The following is a 10,961-nucleotide window of genomic DNA, read 5'->3' on the forward strand; positions in this document are numbered from 1 at the left end:
TTTGGGGGCATGATAAAGAAAGTCTGGAGAATCAGGAAGGCAACCTGGAGAAGAATGAAGAGACAGTGGGTCTGGGCATCCTCCTTAAAATGTCAGTTATGGAAGGAACCTGCCAATGAAAAGATGAGGCTATAGGGGCCCCTCATTTTACAGATGAAGAAACTAAAACCTAAAGCAATTAGGCGATTTGGCCAAGTTCATACAGCTAGTATGCAAAAGCTGGAACATGAATCTGGGTCTCCTGACTTCAAGCCAATTCTCTTTTCAAATTTCCATTCCCTTCAAAATGACAGTCTTGTTTCTGATAGTTTTGAAGGGAGGAAAAAAAAGATCGTTTATTTTAAATTTACTTATCTGCAGATGGAGGCCAGTATAATAATGACAGATGCCTGAGACTGGGTTCTGTATCTAATTTTTTATTATATTTTCCAGGTTTTTTTGATACCACCAAGCCCTATTTAGTCCACTAAATTCTAATAATAGTATATAATGGAATGATTACTACCTGGTGTTTGTATAATGATTTGGGGGCATGAAGAGAGCATATTTTACTTTTCTTTTTTAAAAAGGAGAATGAAAATTACCTTTTTAAAGGTAATTACACAGTAGTCTTGTTGCTAATACCATCCTGGTTTACTATTTCCTAGCCATAAAGATAATGCTCTAGAGTTTGCCTCAGGCTTTGAACAGTCATTTGAGAGGAGACAGGAAATGTCTAACTATAATATCATGATTATTCTTCTAAAATGCATAAAAGAATATATGCTAAAAGGCTACCCTTTCCCACATACAGTATTATTGTTATTGAGGTAGTCACAATTTCTACCACTTAGCTGTTTTGTTGCATTAATTTAATAACAAAACCAAAAAGAGAAGTTTGTCTAATGAATGGGTGGAATAGGTGGCCACCTAGTGGTGTCTTTTCCACAAATAGTAACTAAGGATGCATAAACCTCTCCTAAATTTGTTCACTGTCTCAGTAATATGTGAAATTGTCCTATTAGAAATGTATCAATCCTCAGTCCTTTGAAAGTTCCACTAACTTTCCAACTCTACCACCCAATTAAAATAGTTTTCTCCAAGATCATCAATTATCACTTAACTGTCAAAGCTGATGGCCTTTTCTGGGTCATTATTCTTCTTGGCCTTTTGGACACTTGAAACTGGATGTTTTTGAATATGACATCTCAAATTCAACATGCCTCTAAGAAATTACCAGGCAGTGCCAAATTCCCTAACCATGCAGGAGAATTTTACAACCAAGTAGGAATAAGACTTAAGAAATGGCAAGAGAGGGGCAGCTAGGTGGCACAGTGGATAGAGCACCGGCCCTGGAGTCAGGAGGACCTGAGTTCAAATCCGGCCTCAGACACTTAACACTTACTAGCTGTGTGACCCAGCGCAAGTCACTTAACCCCAACTGTCTCGCTAAAAAAAAAAAAAAAGAAAGAAAGAAATACAAGAGGGCCAGCTAGGTGGCGCAGTGGCTAAAGCACCAGCCCTGGATTCAAGAGGACCTGAATTCAAATCCGGCCTCAGACACTTGACACTTATTAGCTGTGTGACCCTGGGCAAGTTACTCAACCCTCACTGCCCTGCAAAAAAAAAAAAATGATAATAATAAAAATACAATGGGTTAATATGGGATAAACAGGTTCAGGGGGAAATACAAAAATATAAATATAAAATATAAGTTGCTGTCCTCAAGTAACTTATATTAGACTGAAAGATACAAGATGAGTAAATATAAGGTCATTTGAGAAGGAAAGAATGCAAATAAATGGGAGAATCAGAAAACATTTCAGGGAGAGTGTAAGACCTGAGCTGAGCCTTTAAAGAAGGTTAGGATTCTGATGAGTCAAGAAGGAAAGAGGGCATTCCAGTTAAACTGGCCCACTTGCTTTTGCATAGACTGTCCCCAGTTCCTGGAATGTTCTTCTTCCTTACCTCTGCTTCTTGGAATTCTTACCTCTCTGCAAGGCTCAGCTAAAGTGCCACCTTCTACAAGGTCCCCCCAGATGCTAATGTTCACATCACCAACCATGATTAAATTACTTTGTGTTTATCTGTGTTCCAGAATTTAAGTGAGAAACTAGGGCTGTAGACATAGATTTTTGAGTCAACTGAGCAAAGATGATAATTAAACCCATGAAAGTTGATAAAATAAATTATCAAGGAGAAAAAAGAAGGCCAAGGACAGAATCTTGGAGGATATCCAAATTTATCCTGTGGAAGAAAATGAACTAGCAAAAGCTCAGAGAAGGAATGGGAAAAAAAGGACCAAAAGAGAGCTGTGCAATGAAAGTCAAGGGAGGAAAGATTGGGATGTTCAAAGGTGTCAAAAAACTGTAGAAGTTGAGACTTCAAGGAGCCAAGATGGTGGAGTAAAGCAGGAAATTGCCTGAACTCTCCCAAATTCACCTCCAACAATTACAAAATAGATCCTCAAAACAAATTCTGGAAAGGCAGAACAACAACAACAACAACAACAAAACAGGGTGAAACAATTTTCCAGCCAGGCCCCATCCCAAGGCCAATAGAAGACTTACCCAATAACCCTTGATTGGCCCCTCCCCTTGCTCCTGAGAGGTGTGGTCCAATGCTAGCTACCTTTACCTTACTGACCTTGTGACCCTGACTTAGTCACTTCCCTTTCCTTAGCCTCAGTTTTCTTCTCTCTAAAATGAGAGGCTTCTCTTACTGCTCACAATGTGTAATCCTTTGTATTGTTACCTTTTAAGATTGGAAAATAAAGGGATGTCACCATGGGGGGGAAAAAAGAAACACACTTGAAGCAGAAAGACACACAAAGAATAAGATAAGGGGCTGAAACAGAATCTATTATGCTTCAGCTGAAGTTTAAAAAAAAAAAAGGAAGGGTAGGAATCATGATCTTAGTTAAAGCAAAAATAGATCTAATTTAAAAAGATAAGGAAGGAATCTACATATTGTTAAAAGGTACCATAGGCAATGAAGTAATATCAGTACTAGACATATATGCACCAAGTGGTATAGCATTCAAATTCTTTTTTTTTTAATTCAAATTCTTAAAAGATGAGTTATCAGAGTTACAGGAGGAAATAGACAATAAAACTATACTAGTCAGGAACCTCAACTTTCTCCTCTCAGTAGTAGATATATCTAACCATAAAATAAATAAGAAAGAATTTAAGGGGGTGAATAGAATTTTAGAAAAATTAGATATGATAGATCTCTGAAGAAAACTGAAAAGGGATAGCAAGAAATATACCTTTTTCTCTGTGGTACAGGGCACCTACATAAAAATTGATCATTTTTTGGGCACGAAAACCTCACAATCAAATGTAGAGAGGCATAAATATTAAATGCATCCTTTTCAGATCATAATGCAATAAAAATTACATTCAATAATAGACAATGGAAAGGGATTAAAATTAATTGGAAATTAAATAATCAAATCCTAAAGAATGAGTGGGTCAAAGAACAAATCACAGAAACAATAATTTGGGGCAGCTAGGTGGCGCAGTGGATAGAGCACCGGCTCTGGAGTCAGGAGGACCTGAGTTCAAATCCGGCCTCAGACACTTGACACTTACTGGCTGTGTGACCCTGGGCAAGTCACTTAACCCCAATTGCCTCACAAAAAAAAGGAAAAAGAAAAAGAAAAGAAAAGAAAAGAAACAGTCAATAATTTAAAGAGAATGACAACAAGACAACATACCAGAACTTATGGGATACAGTCAAAGCAGTATTTAAAGGAAAATTTCTATCTCTAATTCTTACATCAATAAAATAAAGAACAGATCAATGAATTGGGTATGCAACTAAAAAACTAGAGAAAGAACAAATTAATAATCCCCAATTAAATACCAAATTGGAAATCCTGAAAACCAAAGACAAGATTAATAAAACTGAAAGAAAACTATTGAGCTAATAAATAAAACTAGGAGCTGGTTTTAGGAAAAAAACCAGTAAGATAAATAAACCAGGGGCGGCTAGGTGGCGCAGTGGATAAAGAACCGGCCTTGGATTCAGGAGTACCTGAGTTCAAATCCGGCCTCAGACACTTGACTTACTAGCTGTGTGACCCTGGGCAAGTCACTTAACCCCCATTGCCCAGCCAAAAAAAAAAAAATTAAAAAAAAAAAAAGATAAATAAACCATTTGTTAATCTGATTTTTAAAAAAGAATACCAAATTATCAGCATCAAAAATGAAAAAGAAAAATTCAGCACCAATGAAGAGGAAATTAAAGCAATTATTAGGAACTATTTTGCCCAATTATGTGCATATATATGTGTATATATATATATATATATATATATATATATATATATGAAATCTAGGCAAAATGGATTAATATTTACAAAAATACGGGGGGCAGCTAGGTGGCTCAGTAGATAGAGCACCAGCCCTGGATTCAGGAGTACCTGAGTTCAAATCCGGCCTCAGACACTTAACACTTACTAGCTGTATGACCCTGGGCAAGTCACTTAACCCCAATTGCCTCGCCAAAAAATACATACATACATACATACATATACATATGTATATGTATTTACAAAAATAGGAACTGACTATATTAACAGAATAGGAAACAGAGTAAATAACCCCATATTAGAAAAATAAATTGAACGAGCCATCAATGAACACCCTTAGTAAAAATCCCCAGAGCCAGATGGATTCACAAATGAATTCCACCAAACATTTAAAGAACAATTAATTTCAATACTATGTAAACTATTTGGAAAAATAGGCAAAGAAGGCAAACAATTTTTATAGCCAGTATTTCTGAGAAAGGCCTCATTTCTAAAATATATTGGGAACTAAATCAAATTTATAAGAAACCAAGTCATTCCCCAATTGAGAAATGATCAAAGGATATGAACAGGCAGTTTTCTGATACAGACATCAAAGCTATCTATTCCCATGTGAAAAAATGCTCTAAATCACTATTGATTAGAGAAATACAAATTAAAACAACTCTGAGATACCACCTCATACCTATCAAATTGGCTAATATGACAAAAAAGGAAAATAATAAATGTTGGAGAAGCTGTGGAAAAATTTTTGGTGGAGCTGTGAAGTGATCCAACCATTCTGGAGAGCAATTTGGAATCATGCCCAAAGGGCTATAAAGCTGTGCATACCCTTTGACCCAGCAATACCACTATTAGGTCTTTTTCCCAAAGAGATCATAAAAAAGGGAAAAGGACCCACATGTACAAAAATATTTATAGCTGCTCTTTTTGTGGTGGCAAGGAATTGGAAATTGAGGGATTGCCCATCAATTGGGGAATGGCTAAACAAGTTGTGGTATAGGAATGTAATGGAATACTATTGTGCGGTAAGAAACAATGTGCAGGCAGATTTCAGAGAAACCTGGAAGGACTTATATGAACTGATGCTGAGTGAGATGAGCAGAACCAGGAGAATATTGTACACAGTATCAACAACATTGTGTGTTGATCAACTGTTATAGACTTGATTCTTCGCAGCAATACAATGGTCCAAGATAGTTCCAAAGGACTCATGATAGAAAATGTTCTCCAAATGCAGAAAAAACAACAACAAAAAACCCCTGTGACATCTAGATGCAGATTGAACCATACTATTTCTATTGTTTTTGTTGTTGTTGTTTTTCTTTTTTGAGGTTTTTCCTTTTTGCTCTGATTCTTCTTTCACAGCATGACTAATGCAGAAATATGTTTAATGTGATTGTACATATATAACCTATATCAGATTACTTGCTATCTTGGGGAGGGGGGAGGGAGGAGAGGGATGGAGAAAAATTTGAAACTAGAAATCTTATAAAAACAAATGTTGAAAACTATCTCTACATGTAACTGGAAAATAATAAAATACATTTATGGGGAAAAAAAACTATCTGGTACTAGCTAAGAAGTACAGTACAGTAGTGGATCAGAGAAATAGGTTAGGTACACAAGACACAGAGAAGTAAATGACCATAGCAATCTAGTGTTTGATAAACTGAAAGACCCCAGCTTTTGGGACAAGAACTCACTATTTGACCACAACTGCTAGGAAAACCAGAAAACATGACCCCCCAAAAAAATAATAGGTACAGAAAAACATCTTATACCATATACCAAGATAAAGACAAAATGGGTACATGATTTAGATATAAAGGATAAGACCATAAGCAAATTAGGAGAGCAAGGAATAGTTTACCTGTCAGATCTATGGAGAAGGGAAGAGTTTATGACCAAACAAAAGATAGAAAGCATTACTAGATTAAAAATGGATAACTTTGGTTATGTTAAATTAAAAAGATTTTGCACAAACAAAATCAATACAACCAAGATTAGAAGGAAACCAGAAAAAAAAGGGGGGGAACCAGAAAGTTGGGAAACAATTTTTACAGTAAATGTCTTTGATAAAGGCTTCATTTCTCAAATATATAGAGAACTGAGTCAAATGCATAAGAATGTAAGTCATTCCCCAAGCGATAAATTGGTTAAAGGTTACAGTTTTCAGATGAAGAAATCAAATCTATCTATAATTATATGAAATATAATTATATTAATATGATTATATTATATTATATTATATTTATTATATTATTATTATATTAATATGAAATAACTATAACTCTAAATCACTATTGATTGGAGAAATGCAAATTAAAACAACTCTGAGGTCCTACCTCACACTTATCAGATTGGTTGATATGATGGAAAAGGAAAATGGTAAACATTGGAGGGTATGTGGAAAAATTGTGACACTAATGTTTTGTTGGTGGAGCTGTGAAGTGATTCAACCATTCAGAACAACAATTTGGAACTTTGCCCAAAGGGGAATCAAACTGTTTATGACCTTTGATCCCACAATACCACTACTAGAACTGTACCCCTGTAATGATTGGAATGACGCCACCTGCTGGAGAGTTACCTTGGGAAGCTCCGCCATGAAGAGAAGGTGTCTGAGGCATCAGGAAGTAACGTTTGCTTGTGGGTGCTGTCTATCAAAGCTGTCAGCCAATTAGCTTGGAGCTGTGTGCGCACTTGTGGGGGGATGTTCCCAGCTTCACAGCAGGCGTTGAATCTCTTCTTGTTCCTGACCTCACCATGGCCAGTCGCATGATGGGGTCGGTCTCTTAGAAATAGTTAGATTTTTACCTTTCTCTCTGATCCTAATGCTCTTTAATAAATACTTAAATGCTTAAATGCTCTTGCTAAAGCTTATAATTTATTGGCAACCATTCACTAGATTTTAGATAGTATAGCTAGAATTTTAGCCCCTTACACCCCTAAGAGATTTTTTAAAAAAGGAAAAAGCACCTATTTGTACAAAAAATATTTGTTGCAGCTCTTTTTGTGGTGACAAAGAATTTGAAATTGCAGGGATACAAATCAATTGGGGAATGGCTGAACAAGTTGTGGTATATGACTGTAATGGAATACTATTTTACTATAAGAAATCATGAGCTGGTTGATTTCAGAAAAACCTGGAAAGACACAAACTGATGCAAAATAAAGTGACCCTTGATTTGACCTTAGAACATCACACATTCTTCTCTATTTCCCTCCATGCCTTTCATGTATCCTCTCATGCTGTAATGTAGCACACCCCACCCCACTGCCCCCCCCAAAAATCACTGATTCACCCGTAGGAAGGGTGTCACTAGGTTCTATCCATAAAGCCCCAGATCCAGCTCTTCACTGTTAGCCCCATCAGACTTCTGCCTTTAACCGTCTAGTTCTGTACATTTAGAAAGAAGTTTTTTACAGGGCTCTTTGTTGTTTCTCAGTAGCCGTTAACTATCCTGGCCTAATGCATTTATTTATTCCTCCCACATTTCTGACGTTTGAGGAATTTGAGAAGCAACTATTCTTTTCTTTCAAAGACTATTTCAAATACCTCTTTATTATTGAACATCCCTCTTTTACTTGTATGGTTAAGTTCAGATTTGCAGGTAGGCCACCCTGGGGTGCATCTTGAGTTCTATAGGTCTTTAGAACATATTATTACAACTCCTCCTAGGTTTTCTGATAGGTGAGGAAGTCTTTCACGATTTGAATTTCCTTTCCTATGTAGTTGAAGTTCTTTCTCCTGATCATTTGAAGAACTTGTTGTTTCTGAATTAAATTGCTAAATTTAACCACTATGTGTCTTGAAATTTGCAACCTTGGTTTTGTTTTGTTTTGTTTTCTGGAGATGATCTGTTGAATTCTTTCAAATAGTATTTCATTTACTACATTCAGAATTTCTGGGCAGTTCTTTTCTATTATCTCTTGCATTGTGGTGTTAAGCTTTGGATCCTGTAGTGTTCTGGAAGACCCAGAATCCTTATGTTGTCTTTGCTTCCTATCTTTGAGATGATTGTTTTGTTTGCATAGTGATCATATTTTCTTTATTGTTAGTGTCTTTTGCTTCTCTTCTTCTAGAATGTTCTTTACTTTTGTAAACTTGCATTCTCAATCTATTGTTCTCCTGTGTTTCTTTGATGAGACTTACCATCACAGATTACAGTTTTTCTATTCTGCCCATTATTTTTGCTGTGCAGGCCATAAATTCTGCTTTTATAATTCTCATTTCTCTTTTGAACCACTCAGAAATAGCTCATAGTTGTCCTCTTCATTGAGAGTTGGATCATTTTCTTTTGTTTTGTAGTGTCTATTCACAGACGCCTGACTCTATCTGGAGGCCATATTTCTTTCTGCTGTTAATGTTTTCTCTGGTGATTTTTCTGCTAATGCTCAAGATCTCTGAATTTTCTTCTTGAAATCTTTGGTAATTTGTACTTTTTTTCCCTTTCTGATTTTCCCCTATTCACTCTTTGACTCCCTCCTCTCTGATGGTGGTTTCCTCGGGGGGCTAGATCTCAAAGTGTCTCTACACTGGACAACTCATGCTTCACCAGCCTAGGTTTGTGCCCCAAGTGTCCTTTGGATGGTCAGAACTGGCTCCAACTGGATGCTGAGCTTGTTCTTTATGTCTTAATGGAGAGCCACACAGACAATCCTTATACATAGTGTTATGTCCTAATGTCCTTTTCTACTCCCTTTGTTCCTTAGTTGTCTGGCCCAGCCACAATGGAGTTACTAAAATGTAGTTCACCCCAACAGCCTTTACCATAGCTGAGAAGTTGCTAATCTGGTTCTCTTCTAATTTCTGTCAAAGAACTTCAGCTAGGATGTGGATGATTTCTAATATACATCTGAGAGGAGAGTTCCAAATGAAAAATCCAATGAAAAAAATCCCTGAAGTATTGGAAAAGATAAAGGAAAGTGGGAATTGAATATATGCATAGATTTTGCCAGGAGCTGAAAAATATTTTCCTGCAATGTTCCTCTCACTTTTGCATATACAAATACTATTCTCCCTCCCTTTTCAAATTTTGTTATAGCACTATTACTATTTCTAATGTTGTTGAGTTCTTGGCAGAGATACTGGAGTGTTTTGCCACTTCCTTCTCCAGCTCGTTTCATAGATGAGGTACTGAGGCAAACAAGTTAAGTGACTTGCCCAGGGTCACACAGCTAGTCTGTGTGAGGCCAGATTTGAACTCAGGAAGATGTTTTCCTGACTCCAGGCCCAGCACTCTATCCACTTCATCACCTAGCTACCCTTATTAGGATCTCTCCCTTTATTTGGATTCTCCCTTGCATCATAGTTATTTAGTACACATCTTAACTCATTTGTTAAGAGTTGTAGCCACTTTGAAGACCAGAATTATGTCAATTTTTTCAGATTTGTGTTCTTCAGGATGTAACACCAAATACTATGCACACTGCATTTAACCAACTCAGGAAAAGTTTAATTAAACTAAGCCCAAGAGCTCTTCAACATTCCTGACTGGAAAAATAAGACTTCGCCAACACTTCAGGGTGGTAACCAAATATAATAATTTAGGAATTTCCTGAATTTGAGGGTCAGCTATTGTAATGGTTACCACTGTAGAGGGAAAGCTCAGCCCTCACACTTACTAGCTATATAACCTTCCCTTTTCCAAGTCTGTTTTCTCACCCATGAATAATATTTGCATTATGACCTCTTAGGACCAGTGTGAGAAAAGTATTTTGTGAACTTAAAATGTTATGCAATCGGGACAGCTAGGTGGCACAGTGGATAAAGCACTGGCCCTGGATTCAGGAGTTCCTGAGTTCAAATCTGGCCTCAGACACTTAACACTAGTTGTGTGACCCTGGGCAAGTCACTTAACCCCATTTGCCTCACCAAAAAAAATAATAATAAAAGATAAATGAGTGAGGACAACACACAGCAGATGCCAAGTACTGAGCAGCTTTCTGCCCGCTATAAAGGAAGGCATTGGGAGAAGTTTCTGTAGTACCCTACAGTCCTTTAACCAGAGAGGAGAGGCAGCCAAGGGAGGTAGTATCCATCAGGACTTTAGTTACCAGTGAGGTGGTATTTAGAAGTGATGAGCTTATGCCGGGAGGTGCATCTCATTCCATGGAGCTGAAAACCAGGCAGGGCAGCATCAGATGCATGTGGAGTGAGCTCGAAGTCTAGTTTCCATCCTCTATAAAGGAAGGCATTGGGTGGAGTTTAGTGCTCCACTCCTCAGCCCTTCAATCAGTGGGGAGAAGAGGCTAAAGGAGGTGGCATCCAAATGTAAGCCGTTATAATTATTACTATGACTATTACAATTTCTTTCTCTTCATTGTCAGTGCTGGTGGGCAAGGAATGGTGGGTGCAAGAGAATTCTTACTTACAAACTCTCCACCTCTTGATGCACTCATCCACAGGGACCCACCCTTTAGCTCCTCAGGGTCTTATCAGTTAGTAAGCATTCCTCTAGTCCATCTTTAGTGCTCTCACAGTTCTACTGCATTGAGAGCCTCTGGACCGGTCCAAACCAAGAGCCCAGACTGGTTTCCAAAGGCCGCCCCTTTGGCCCCTCCCCCAGCACGTGACGCGCATCAACTGGGGGAGGGGCAGACGGAGCTCCCCGCGGGCGGTCCGAGCTATCGGTGGGTGTGGCCAATAAAGGGAGGC

This window comes from Dromiciops gliroides, chromosome 1 (genome assembly GCF_019393635.1).
Source record: "Dromiciops gliroides isolate mDroGli1 chromosome 1, mDroGli1.pri, whole genome shotgun sequence".
Classification (NCBI taxonomy): domain Eukaryota; kingdom Metazoa; phylum Chordata; class Mammalia; order Microbiotheria; family Microbiotheriidae; genus Dromiciops; species Dromiciops gliroides.